Source organism: Typopeltis vanoorti, chromosome 3 (assembly GCF_054136105.1).
Source record: "Typopeltis vanoorti isolate ZY-2024b chromosome 3, IOZ_Tvanoo_1.0, whole genome shotgun sequence".
In the NCBI taxonomy this organism is placed as follows: domain Eukaryota; kingdom Metazoa; phylum Arthropoda; class Arachnida; order Uropygi; family Thelyphonidae; genus Typopeltis; species Typopeltis vanoorti.
Window position 1 is genome coordinate 63143412 of NC_143551.1, and position 14349 is coordinate 63157760.

Sequence of the window (14349 nt, forward strand, 5' to 3'; positions counted from 1 at the left end):
ACATGAAAGGAAAGATGAAACAAACATTTCATTTTTCCTTTCATGTTTCAACTTCAGCTGTATAATTTAAAAGGTAGTTCTTTTAATCAATACAGCTGAAGTTGTAACACTCGAATCATTTATTTCTGCTTTATCGCGATTGTAGAATAAATACGAACAGCTTCTAAATTTACATCGTTTTAATTTTCGCGTTAACATAAATGAACGACTGAGTGATGTTGAATAGAAGCTGAACACAATAATGGTCAGGGAAAAAACTTTAGCTCAGATTTTGAATTTACGACTCAATCAACTATGGTTATGAGACCAGTGTATTATATTTGTTAATTGAGTGAATTCTTCTCGTCTTTTTTGCATATTTTATCGCTGCCGTATGATCAGTTAACTAACCTTCAGCTGGAAAGGTCCATAAAAAAAAAAAAGTTTATAGTCTCGTAGACTGGATTCAAACCCAGTTTGAATTTGGTCTTTCCAACCAAAGGAGAAAACTTACGGAAGGCAAGTTTTCGTAGATGAAGTCTTCATGCTTCTTCTCGTTCTTGCTACCGTTCATCTTGTTATATTAGCACACTATAACCAAATCATTTTTTATAGCCAAATAAAATAAAGCTTGAAAAGGTTTCCAATTTTAGGACAGAATATAAGATTATATATGCCGAAGATTATATTCTCTTAAACTCTCTGGTAATATTCTGATAAACTAAACTTTTTTTTAAACTTTCATTTCATTTAGGTATAAAAAGTTATGGATTTTAATATCCTCATTATATTACTTAATTTGCCAAACCGAAGCCTTTCTGTCTAATAATATCCTGGTTAAAAAAAAAAAAATGAAAGCTCTTAGAGTACTTTGAAAATAGCGAAAATCTTCCTTAAGAGTCTCGTTGTCTTGCTTTTATTTTCGTCTTCTTAACATATGCGTTTTTATTTTTTAGATATTTATTATACGAAGCAACTTAGGATAATAGAATTCTTCAAAATGGACGAAAACTCAAGATTACCTGCTTCATCATATGAAGATGAGGGAACCAGATTATATAAAGTCCTCCCACGATGAGTCTTCTGACTCCTTGGAGGTATCAGGAATAATAATAATAATAATAATAATAATAATAATAATAATAATAATAAGCAATATTTCACTAAAATAAATGAGAAATCATTTAAACTTTTTTTTTTTTTTAACTTGAAGAAAATTAAGTGTAGACGCATTACAGGAACTTAGCTACCTCGGAAATTCAGAAATGATTATAGAAATTATATTTTAATGTACAATATCAAACATGTTAAACCATGCTTAATATTGCTATTTTTATTGAGAAGCAAGACAGATTTAGAGCAAAAAAATACGTGTAGATTTGAGATATGACTAAGCATGCTATATGTGAATCTGGCGCTGGCTCAAGCAAAGTTTAGTTATTAATGTAATATACTGTGCAGGATGACGTGCTTGCGATCTAGCAGATGGTCACGTGGCTTTTTCGCAATCACGTCTGCTTAAACAAAACACGTAATTTAATACAGCAGAGCCTAGCTGTGAATAACAATTCGTTTACCCAAATGTTCAACTGTCATGTTTAACACGGTGATTTGTAGGTTATTTTAAACTCTGTGCGCCCAGAGAAAACATATCGTAACTTCAAAAAAGTGTGAATATCGTGCTTTACTCAAGATTTTTTGACGTCACTAACATTCAGGGACATTGAAAGATATCTTGCAGCATGCTGCCGTAAGTCTGCGGTAGGTTAAGTGGGCTTTAAATATATCTGAGTATATAGATTTAAATAAAGACATGGAGGAAGATAAACGCAATAAGAGGAAATCACGGATGCGTACATACGTCCGAAAGAATTATTTGTATATCATTAAAAAAGACTTTAAATTTTATCAAACATAAAAGTGGTAAAATAATGGTTGCCTCAGTCACCGACGTCTAAAGCATTAATTAAAAGGAAGGAAGAAAACTAAATATCAGTTATTTTATACCAGCTTATTCATCAGCATTCTTCAATAATCACACTGGTTATTGAGGTTACTTAAAAAAATGTTTGGGAAATAATATCGCTTAACAATACCTAATTAAAGCCTGCCTTTGTAAATGAAAAATATACGGTTTCAGTACAACATGCTTAAGTCATTAAAAACTTTTTTAATTACTAAAGAAAGAGCCAAAATGTGGGATTTAATATCCATTCTGCCTATGTAATTTTACATCGCCAAAATGAAGCTTTTTTTGGCTCTTTCTTTAGTAATTATTTTACCGACCGAGAGTACGCCTATGAAAAATACCTTTGTCTGACATTTCGATTTCGTTAGTACTAAATGAGGAGATGGATTTTGCTTGGACTTTTGACGAGAACAGACGTGTTATTTTAGATTGAGCCTGATTAGATTTCATACAAGGTTTTTCGGGAATCTCGCATTGCAGTGGAACTGACGGTTTAATTCCTACTGTCTCCTCCTCTGCATGAAAAATGCATGAGGTCTGATGGCCATGTCGGTCCCACCCGAAAAAAGGACCAGTGGTGGATTTATGGTATTTTAGGGAGGTAGTTTTCACTCTGTGGCCAAGTGAGTTCTTGACATTCCTTTCCCCTTTTAGTAGGGCATTACTAACTTGCTTTACTTAGCTAGTAGACTTCCGGTTGAGTCTACAGGACCTAATAGTAGGCTATAAGCGTACAGGATTGCCAAAACAGGCATAACTGAACAAGAGGTATATCTACCAAGGCGCTCTTTATCCAAGTATGGGCATCACGGATGATATTATTCAAGCCTTTAGCAAAGACCAGTTGCTTGACCTGTTCAAGAAGATATTAAAAAGGTTTGATACAGAATTCCCGGGATTTATAAACATATACGCCCAGGTCAATGATCAAGAAGGAGAGGATGAGTACACAGAGGGCGAATTCACAACGGTCCCATGGTCCAAGAACCCTCGATAGATTCACTCCTAGGGGTGCACAGGCAACCAAAAGACAGAGGACCTCTGAAGATCTTATGGAAGAAATTCACCACAAGCTTCAGAAGACAAAAAAGAAAAAGTCCCACCAGTGATTCTCCGAGACGAAATAAAGTGGACATCAGTTTCAAGTACCCTTCATGAACAAAACATCAACTTCTCCAGGGCCAGAAACCCAGATGAGGGAGTTAAGATTCATCCCGCTGCTGTCTCAGATTATCGCCAAATGACAAAAATGTTGGACAATTCCAAATTGCCCTTCCACACCTTCGCATTAGCAAACGAGAAAAATCTTAAAGTGGTCCTCAGAGGGGGCTTCCGAGGGCATTACAACAGATGAGATCACTGGCGACCTCATCAGTCAAGTACTTACCCCAATCAAAGTTAGCAGAATGCTGAGATCTGACAAAAGGCCAATGCCTTTAGTACTAGTAGAAATCAGTACCACCCAGAAAAGGATATACGAAGTGATGGATATCTGCAGGCTCAAAATTACTACTGAGCCTCTAAGGAAAAGGGCATCGGCAGGCTAATGCCATAGATGCCAAAAATTTGGGCATACCCAAAATTTGTGCAAAGCAGCCTACAGATGTCTAAAATGTGTTCTTCACCATATTTTAGATATCTGTCTGTAGGTTGCTTTGCACAAATTTGATACCAGACCAGCTCCTGCATCAATCCAAGGACTACACCTGCTTGTTATGCCAATTCTAGAGGACCTCACCCCCACAAACTACAAGGGGTGCCTTTTCCACCCAAAAAATCGTGGGTCAGCAAGAGTGAAACCTGCTCCTCCATGTAATGACACCATAAGCAACCAAGCAGGTTGCCCTCCTGTATTTCGAATCTACCTCACCTTCAGCAGCACAGAAAGGCATGCGATCTTCGTCATATGCAGAGGCGCCTCGAACTCAGATTCCTTCATCACATGAGTAAGCAAGCTCCAACTTAACATTAGTTCTAACTGCATCTCTTGCCACCATGCTGCAGGAATTCAGCAAAGCAAGCTCCTCACCATCTTCCAGAAAGAGGTTCTATCTAGAAACCCAATCCATACTGACAGAACTATACAATGTATAAAAAATTCAAACTAAACTCACTCACGATAATAGCATGGAATGCTAATGGTCTGTTAAACAAAAGCCTTGAACTGCAAGAGTTCACGCTCAGATACAATCCAGATAGAGGCTTAGTTAACGAAAAGCACTTAGGTCAGCTAATACCCCTAAATTACGGGGCTTCACGATGTATAAAACCGCCGGTGGAGGAGGCACAGCCGTATACATCAAAAATGATTTAAGCCACACTGTCCTGACCAACCCACAAATCAAGAACCTTGATATAACAGGTATGAACTAACAATACAGGCAGCATCAGAATCTACGCCACATACAATCCACCCGGCATCCCACTGTTGGCAACTGATTTGGATTCCATTCTCCGCTCCGCTGACTCCATTATTATGGCTGGAGACTTTAATTAATGCCAAGCAAACAGCTTGGTTCCGCTCCACAATCAATGACAAAGGTCGTATTCTATACCATTACTCAACCAAAAACTCAATAGTTACAGCCGGACCTACATAGCCTACTCATCACAGTCCAATCGGAAGCGCAGATGTACTTGACATAGTCATCCTCAGAAACATTAGATACCAGTATCAGCTGGAAATCTTAAATGAACTGTTTTCCGACTACAACCCCATCCTACTTAAGCTTGGTACGCTCGAGTAACTCACTCCACCACACTCATTTATACCTTGGGACAAACTCCCTAGAATTCTCTCAGAGCACATAGGCCCAGTCGCTGTTATTCACAATAAAGAGGAGATAGACTTTGCTGTAAACAACCTAACCAGTCAAATCAAAAAAGCAATAAAGTCAGTCATCCAAACTACAGTCATTCACCCAATCAGTCGGATCCCCGAGTAAATCATGGACCTAATCAGATTAAAAAAATAAAGCCAGAAAGAGGTACCATAATACAAGAGCCCCACAAGATAAAACAACTATGAATAATTTAAATAAACAAGTCCGTGAAGCTCTGCAAAAACATCGAAACCAAGATTGGGAAACCAAACTAAACCCAGAGGACAACTTCATCTTGAGAACCCTCCGCACTAAAAGGCAACTTATATCCCCAATTCAGACCAAGAAGGGACCTATAAGCCCTAGTTGACAGCTTGGAAACTCAATGTAACCCCCTCTTATGAAAATCTGGACATCAATCTTATACAAGATATACCGCCGAGTCAAGCAGGTCTTAAGACAACAAAAGGATAACTCAGAACCTATCACACCCGCTTCTCCAGCAGAAGTTACAAATATCATAACCAATTTGAACAACAACAACAAGGCTCCAGGTCCAGATGGAATCACATACAGAATAATCAAACTACTCACCAGAAAAGCGATTGCGCATCTAGTCAACATAATCAATGCCATCCTCAGATTCAAGCATTTTCTCATAATCTGGAAGACGGCGGATATCAGGCCAATCAAAAAGATTGGAAAGAAGTATCAACTCCCCGAAAGCTACAGACCTATTAGTCTTCTATCCAGCCTTCGAAAGATTGCGGAAAAAGTCATCCTTACAAGACTTCAATCACTAACGGATAAATTAGGTATTATTCCAAACGAGCAGTTCGGATTCAGAAAAAAACATAGCACTGTACAACAAATACACCGACTGGTCGAATATATCACGAAAGGTTTCAACTGGAATCTCCACACAGCTGCTGTCTTTATAGATGCTGCGAAAGCTTTTGGTAAGGTGTGGCACTTCTCTACAAACTCATGAAATTCAATATACCAATTAATCTAATAAAAATAATTGACACATACTTCAAAGACAAGATACATGCGGGTCAAAATAAATGAAACTGTATCAACCAGACGCAAAAGCCTAGCAGGTGTGCCGCAGGGCTCACTTCTGCCCCCCCCCCCTGCTATTTTCTATCTACATAGCTGATATTCCCTCAAAACCCAAGTTCAACAATTACTGCGTTATATGCAGATGATACTGCTTTATTAGCAAGATCTCACAGCCCCAAACTGGCTATCACAAGACTCCAAAGCAGTATTCGTACACTGGAGAAGTGGCTGATTGACTGGAGGATCCGAGCAAACCCCCAGAAGAGTTCAGCCATACTGTTCTCCAAAAAGAAGGTCCAGACCAAGGAGGACATACACCTGCTAGGAGTCAAGATTTCGAGGCAGACTGAAGTCAAATATCTCGGTGTGATGCTTGACAAAAAACTGCAATTCACCAGTCATATAAAACACATAATAAAACACATAAGCTCGAAGACATCCAAAGTAATCGCGCAACTGTACCCCATGATCAACAGAAGAAGCAAACTGGATACTCGGAACAAACTACTCATATATAGGATGGCAATATGCCCGGTCATCACTTATGCATCTCCTGCATGGAGCCATACCTCGCATACAAATATTCTAAAACTGCAGAGGATACAGATCAAATGCCTGAGAATGATCCTGGACGCCCCATGGTTCATTAGAAACTCTCAGATTCACATTGAAGTCAGCATTCCCTACATCACATCCTCCCTTCATGACCTAGCAGAAAAGTTCTTCGCCAAGGCAAGCAATCATCCAAACCCCCTGATCAGTTAAGCTTCAGATTACAATGAAGCAGAATTCTGCAAATACAAAAGACCCAAATCAATTCTATGCTCAGCTGAACACAGCTAATCTCAGTTCCCTTCCAGGACGAGCTTAAAGCTTAATAACTCTCTACTCAAAGAATTCCCCTTCAGACAAAGAGGAATATGAAAAGCATTTATGCTTCACCCATCAAACCAGTAACGTTATGCGTTCGTTAGTACTGAACGAGTTTTTGCTCTCTCAAAGTTTCTGCCTTAACAGAGCTTTTGAACATCCGGAGATTGGAGTTTTCCTAGTTGCTTTTATCGGGCCATGTCAGTGAATGATTTTCCCTGGAATATGAGCGCTTCTGCTCAGTAGTAGGGTGAGCCTGTGTGTAGAAGATAACCAACCAGTTCGAAACAGCTAACAGGCTAGTGAAACCTTTTTCAAATGCACTAATAAAAGGCGAATACATGAACGCTTGGGCAACACCCAAGTCTTTTAAGAAGTCTAAGCTAAGACAACTCGCGGATGCCGAGGATTGTATTCCCGTAAACTTTCAGGTCAACTTACGAAACTTTCACAGTTTCTACAAACATTCGGCTTTGAAATAATGTTGGATTTAATATGCATTCTAACGATGTGCCTTTTTTATTTTTATTTTTTACTGTGATTTCTGTGTGTATAATTTTTTCTCTTTTTCATCAATCGCCTTATTTAATTGTTTTTATTCTAATATACACTGCTCAAAACAATTAGCGGATATTTTAGTTTCTTTCGGATAATTATAAATTTCTGCAAATAATTATACTATTCGGTACTTTATGCATGAATAAATATTTCTTAGTTATGGATAGGTGTAATTGATGAGATATTGTTTAAATAATCGATATTTATTACAAATTTAACGAATTATACATTTTAGGGTGAAATAATTTTAGCAAGAATAACAACAAGAATAGCCAAAAACGCTGTTGTTAATTTTTAATAGGGCGTATGGTCTTCATTAACAGCCCAAAACAGCGGTACACCTTGATTGCATGGACCGGATAAGATGATCAAACAGTTCTTGTGGGATATTTCCCCACTCTTCTGTGAGAGCAATTTCGAGCTCTTGAAGCGTGGTGGCGCCAGTCGAGCAGAAACGCGCCTACCTAAAACATCCCAGGCATGTTCGATTGGATTACAATCCGGTGAACAGGCAAGCAAGTCCATTCATTCAATATCTTCTTCCTCAAAACTCAAAAATTACACTTTGAGGTTCACGACACGCCTTAGCGACAACTTGCTATGTTTGTCCAGCTTCTAATTGACTAATCTCTCCAAGCCATGGATTCCGGGATATCACGTTGCTCTGCCATTTTTAACAAAATAATGGGTGGTAGGTGACACAAGTTTACAATTGAAGTAATAATTATGCACTGTGGAAGTGAGCGCAACAAGCCACGCTTTTATCCCCCCCCCCCCCAACATGCTAATACGGCTAAGACACGTTTCGCCAAGTCTTAACACGATTTTGTACGCAGTTGCGTGTTCTACACTGTTGTATATTAAGAATAATATAAAATAAATGTGTTACATTTGTAAATTATTTTTATAACTTTTAATTTACAAGAAAACCAAAATATCCCCTAATTGTTTTCAGCAGTATACTTCATTGCTGTGTAACGCTATCAGTGCAGTATTACCACAGTGGTGCCATTATTTCGTTCTCTAACCCCACAATCTGTCATTTGCATGAGAAGAATCGCATCTGAGAGGATTAATTATACTCTTATTATTTCTCTTTTGGTGGTGTCTGACCTTCACAAATGCGTGGTGAATAATACCTCTGTACTCTTCACTATGAAGACTTGTTTCCTGAACGTTCCCTCCCCAACAGAATTATCGGAAGGTTTTCTTGCTTGCTTCAAGGTCAGACGCCATGAGAGAGAAAACTAGAGATTGCTTTCTATTTAAAAAATAATAATAATAAAAATCACGCAGATACAAATCTTTACTATATATGAAGGTTATCCAAATAATTTAAACGGACGCAGTTCGTTTTGTATTCTATTCTATAAATTTCTCAAATGATTCTTCTTTCTTTTTTTTCTTTTCTTTTTTTTTAATCTAACTTTAAGGTTAAATTGTTACCGACCCACCTTCCATATATCCAAGATAACTTATCTTCCCTTTTAACGTCTTTCGTTCATCGGAACAAAGAGATAAAAAAAGAAAAGACGGGTCGTCAGAGTGGGAAGATTCATTCGAGCTTTTCCGCTGCCACTTCCCAAATGCCTATGAAAACATATTAAGCAAAGCCCAAAGCGTACCTCCTTCAAGATTTATGACCTCTTCTATAAGTGTTCGTGTTGAGCAACTTCGTCAGTCTTCTTATTATCCAAGATTACTACATCAAAAATTATCAAATATTCTCCAATTATCGCTTATCCTTTTTATCTTCCGCGTAAGCACACGGAGACTGCATGCTAACACTTCAGACAAGAGATTTAAAAAAAAAAAGTGAATTCTTTATGACAACTTTGAACTGGTTTAGGATTTCTTAATGAAATAGCTCCAGAGTTTTTTTTTCTTTTAAAAGCAGCTGAAACCAATTCAGGAAATATTCAGGTATCAATACATCCTTGAAAACATTTATAAAATCTTACTTACCACTTGATAGGCAACTTTTATGGATAGTCATCTCTACCTTTTCAGGCTCTTTCTGCAAGATATAAATGATTCAATAAGACTCGAAACAAAAGTTCAGCTCATGAAATCTTTAAAATATTATAATGAAAAGGCTATACTTTCATTATATTTTTCATTTTATAGAGGGTGGGGAAAGGACGCGAGGCCATCCATAAACGTTGAGAATGAATGCTGTCAAGAAAGGTGTTAGGACCATTTTTATTGTTTTATTTTATTGGCATAGCCATTCTTGAATGAATTCAAGAACGGCTATAACAGCTGGTGAGAATAGCATAGCTTCGTTGGATGAGTTCCTGACTGTCTGGAGGTCTCTCTCAATAATAATAATAATAATAATAATATGTGGAGATATTTTTTTGTTCTCGAAAATATATTTACATCAAGTAAAATAACACTAATAACATCACATGACATCACTTGGTCATTTTGAACCTCTGAAATAGGAGACAAATGCCTGAAACCATCTTGCGCTGTTAATGGTGATAAAGGTCCTATTTCCGATTTTAATTGTACATTTATGGAACGCGAATTTCAGTTTATTCAACTCATTGCGATCGGAGGCTATGAGGCTACGGTATTATGTCTATAAATTGCGTGTGTTCTGGACAGGATGAAAACCCTCCCACCTCTCATGAGACCGGCTAACTCACCTTCAATTAATTTTTATTATTATTATTTTTTGTTTGTTTGTTTGTTTCATATGGAGGGTGGAAGGATTTCAACCTTTATCACGACTTTTCAGCTCTGACAAAGGTTTCTTCGCATCCTAGACGGGATTCGAACCCAGGTCTTTCCAACCAAAGGGCATCATCGACATCGACTGAGCTACGGAGACTCTTTGATGAAAGTAAAAGAAAGTACAACGAACGTAAGTGTTAAGTGGCGAATCAATAAAAATGCAACCACTCATACATATTGTTTGGGTTCACAAGTTTAATAACGGATAATGATGAACAACTTTGGTATGTGATGTGTCCCTTGATATCTTATAGCTATTGGCAGTTGACAGCTATGAGACTTAACAATTTGAAACGTTGACTTCAACCAAACACTTCCATATTTAAAGAAAACTTTAAATATAGAAGTGTTTGGTTGAAGTCGTGATTTTTTCCAGAGAAAACTCAAAGAAAATCATAATCAGCTGGATGCTTTCAGCTCAGTTTCTTTAAAAGTCTTTTAGTACTGTTATTTTTATCATTAAAGTTTAGTTATTATATAACTAAAATATAATGATAAAAATTTATTTTTAGAATAATAAAGTTTTAAATCATCTAACGCTCCTTCTTCTTCTTCAAAGAGAGTAAGCGGCACTTTGGATGCCCATTTTCGTCATTACTGGAGAGATGAAGGAAGAATATGGCAGATAATTATCACTATCTCGTGCTCCTCAACCTAACTGCTATATTATAAGTACAGCCAATCCTCTACTTACGACGACTCGACTTACGATGATTCGCACTTACGACGGTCAAAAACTATTATTAAAAATTTTATAATTTAACTTTGCCGCTAGTTATACATACATATATCACATTACTTTTGTATACGCATTGAGCGTCGCCACTAATCGACAAGCAAAGCCTATCACCAATACCTAATAGCTGCTGCTATGCAGCTATTAGGTTCATCCACTTCTAATTTATCACAGCCTTTGGCAGGTTAGCTGCTAATCAGCAGTCGCAGTGTCCATTTCTCTCGTTGCAATTTTTGTATCTCGCCGTAACCCTATCATGTCCAGTAAGAGAAGTATAGTACGCCCACAGATTCGAGACCCTTCGACACTTCTGCGCATGTCACAAAAAGGAGAATCCATTCCGATAATAGGGTAATCAATCGTTCTTCTTGGATGAGTTTGTTTATTATTACACGTCGGAAAATTTGGCTTTTCTTTTCTGAACATACTAGTACAGTGACAGACAAGAAAGCACGTGATTTCGCATGTTGGCAACCAATTCGTACATCGTTCATTTCTTTCTCTCCTTCAGCATGAATCGACTATTCTTGGTAGAAAGCCAAGCGGAGCTCTATAAAGTGTGAGCGTGCTATAATACTACTGATGAAAATTCCAATATAAAAAATAAGGCGAGGAAAGCTTTAAGTTTAGATGTTAAAATGAAGGTGATTAAAGCATATGACAAAAGAAAAAAAGTCGGTGAAATAGCACGAGAAGAAAAACTATCGCATTCAACTGTTAATTTAAAAGATAAATCAAGAATAATGGACGCAACTAAAGGGGAAGTTAATATGAAATGTACAATTTTAACGAAACAAAGAGAAAGGCCAATTCATGAAATGGAAAAGCTTTTAATGATATGGATAGATGGTCAAATCAACAAGAATATTCCTCTCAGTTTGTTTACGGTTCAAACAAAAGCACGCAGCCTATTCGACAATTTAAGGAAACAACAAGAACATATATGCTCGCCGTATAATATAAACGCCGATAAAACCAACCTTTACTAGCGTTTAACGCTAGTAAAGGTTGGTTTTTATCGATTCAAAAGCCGATTTAACTTACATAACATACGGATAACGGAAGAAGTTGCTAGTTCCGATTTTCAAACTGCCGAAATTTTCAAGAAAAATCTGGAAAAAAAAAATCACAAAAATGGTGATTTTTGATATGTGTTTATACATATTTTTCTTAAATTTTTCTTTCTTAATTTTGTATGTATGTATTTATATGTATATGTGCTGCTAATAAATAATTTATAAATGTTTGTGTAAATTTATACATTTTAACTATTTTAAGTTAAATTGAAACCTAATTTATGAAAATATTATAACAGAAATCAAACAAATCAAGAATTAACAAAAGTCCTCCACTTACGTCAGAATCGACTTAAGACGGATACGTTCGAACGTAACCCCGTCGTAAGCCGAGGACTACCTGTATTGTTGTAGGGTTTTTTTTATATCGATTTCTCTTGCTACGAAGTTAAATAACCAAATGTTTTTCCTGGGGGTGGTGGCAGAAGGATTATTTGTCGAAAAATCCTCTGGAATCGGCTGAAAGAAACGGTCGGTTGCTAAATCAAACCTATGTCTTTCTTCGTCTGATTAACAGTCATGGAAATTACACCAACGCTAAGGTACCTTACTTAAAATGTTATTATAAATTTAATTACAAAATTTTAATTTTAGTGATGAGTTTCAGCTTCTGATACGAACTGCTCTGTTTATCTGAAGCTTCAAGTGATTTGAAAAAGCACGCGTTTAGTCTTTCGGGTTACTGAACTGTACCTGTCCATATAATTAACCTTTCATGTGTAGAACTGACATAAAAATTTTAAATTGCAAATTTAATAATAGATTATTTTATAATTACATAAGTTTATATTAATCAAAAACAAGGGAGGTGCGTAACAGTCGCCAGTCGGGATGGCCGAGTGTTTAGCATATCTATCCCTCTCCAACTTTATGGATTCACAAATAAAAACCTGTCGTGGGTGAGGGTCACATTAAAAAAAAAAAAAATAAATAAACAGTGTCTGATGCAGGCTCCACTTGAAACCGTATATGATAACCTTAGATATACAACACAAAAAGTCTGAAATTCGTGTTTCATAATATGTCATTGCATTCTGCAGAATATTTCAATGAATTTAATCCAAAAACATCAAAATATGGATAAAGCTTCTCCCGTGTGTCAACAGACTCGAGTCAGTGACAAAGAGAAAAGAAGCAACAGAAAAAAAGGTCAGAAATGTACAAGCACATTTCTGTAACATCATAAACATAGGGAGACTGACCAAGCACTACCCTACTTCAATAGGATTGCTGCTCTGATTAGAGTTCGCTTTATATTTTATGAATTTTATACTCTTACATTGATATGAAGCGCCAGAACTTTTGATTGGAATTTAACTTACAAAAAAAGCAACAAAAACATGCATGTTGACAAAAAGTATTTGGACACCTAATTATGGTCGAAACAATGCGTTTTTTTACATTCCTAGTACCGAAATAGGACCACCTTTGGCCTGAATGACACCTTGCGGGGCGTGTTTTCAACCAATTTTTGATACGTCGCAACAGTAATATTCTTCCATTCCTCGTAACCTACCCCACATTACTGATACTGATGACAGCCACTGTGGTCTGGAGCGAATTCGGCGTTCTAATTTATCCCAAAGATGTGGACTCTGAGGCGACAAGTCCAACACTTCAATGTTGTTTTGTGGAAACCAGTCTCGACACGCAGTGCAATATGACATGGAAATTGTCGTGCGAGGATCACCGCCAAAATACTTCAACTGTGGGAAGTATGAAGTTGTTCAGGATGTCCAAGTAGCTATCAGATGTCATGGCTTTGGGCACGTCCACCAATGAAACAAGCCCCATCCAACTGAAACATCCCCATACCATTACCGAGCCTTCACCAAACCTGACAGTTAGAATGATGCACTCCTGCCGGAATCCTCCCCTGATAATCTCCAGATCCAAACACGATCATCAGAGTGAAACATTTCAAAGCATGATTCGTCGCTCCACAGAACCCTTTTCCAGTCATCTACGGTCCAGAAACGGTGTGAAAGACTAGTTTAATAGTCACCTTCCCTGAATGGCATTCGGGGGGGGGGGTGATGGGGTGGCTTGTTCGCGGAAGCTCTGGCGTGGTAACCTAAGGTATGCAACTCTCTGCGGACAGTTCTACTGCTGATAGATGTTGCTGCAGCATTTTCCAGATTGACTGTGAGATCCGCCGCTGATGGCGTGCGGGATGCTCGAACATTCCGAGAAAGAGCTCGTCGATCTCGGTCTGTGAGTGTGGAATGCCTCCCAGGGCGTTTTCTTGCTGTGGTAGCACCAGTAACTGTTCATCTACGAATGACTTAAGCTACGGTGGGTTTCGGTATATTGAGACGGTCAAAAAAAAGACCACTGATGTGATATCCAACTATCATCCCACGTTGTGAAATCTGTCAGTTCAGCAGAACGTGGCATCTTGACATCGAGTACAGTGCAAAACATACAGTACATCTCATATTTTATTACCAGGCTTACGCAGACACTCCCTGAATATTTGCATGGAGTAGAATTCAAAATTTATATGACTTGTAAGGTGTCCAAATACTTTTT

The 14349-nt window shown here is 37.5% G+C and overlaps 1 protein-coding gene and 1 long non-coding RNA gene across 4 annotated transcripts in view; one reads left to right on the forward strand and one right to left on the reverse strand.

The window, feature by feature from the left end:
• Positions 1-14349, forward strand: part of LOC150108202 (telomerase reverse transcriptase-like) — a 432232-nt gene that overhangs the window by 360387 nt on the left and 57496 nt on the right. The gene's annotated exons all lie outside the window — the stretch shown is intronic.
• LOC150108203 (uncharacterized) overlaps positions 1-14349 on the reverse strand; it is a 261776-nt gene that overhangs the window by 188630 nt on the left and 58797 nt on the right. For both annotated transcript variants that reach the window (XR_016548123.1, XR_016548122.1), the window contains exon 3: positions 9229-9280. This is a non-coding gene — a long non-coding RNA (uncharacterized LOC150108203). The remainder of the gene's footprint in view (positions 1-9228; positions 9281-14349) is intronic.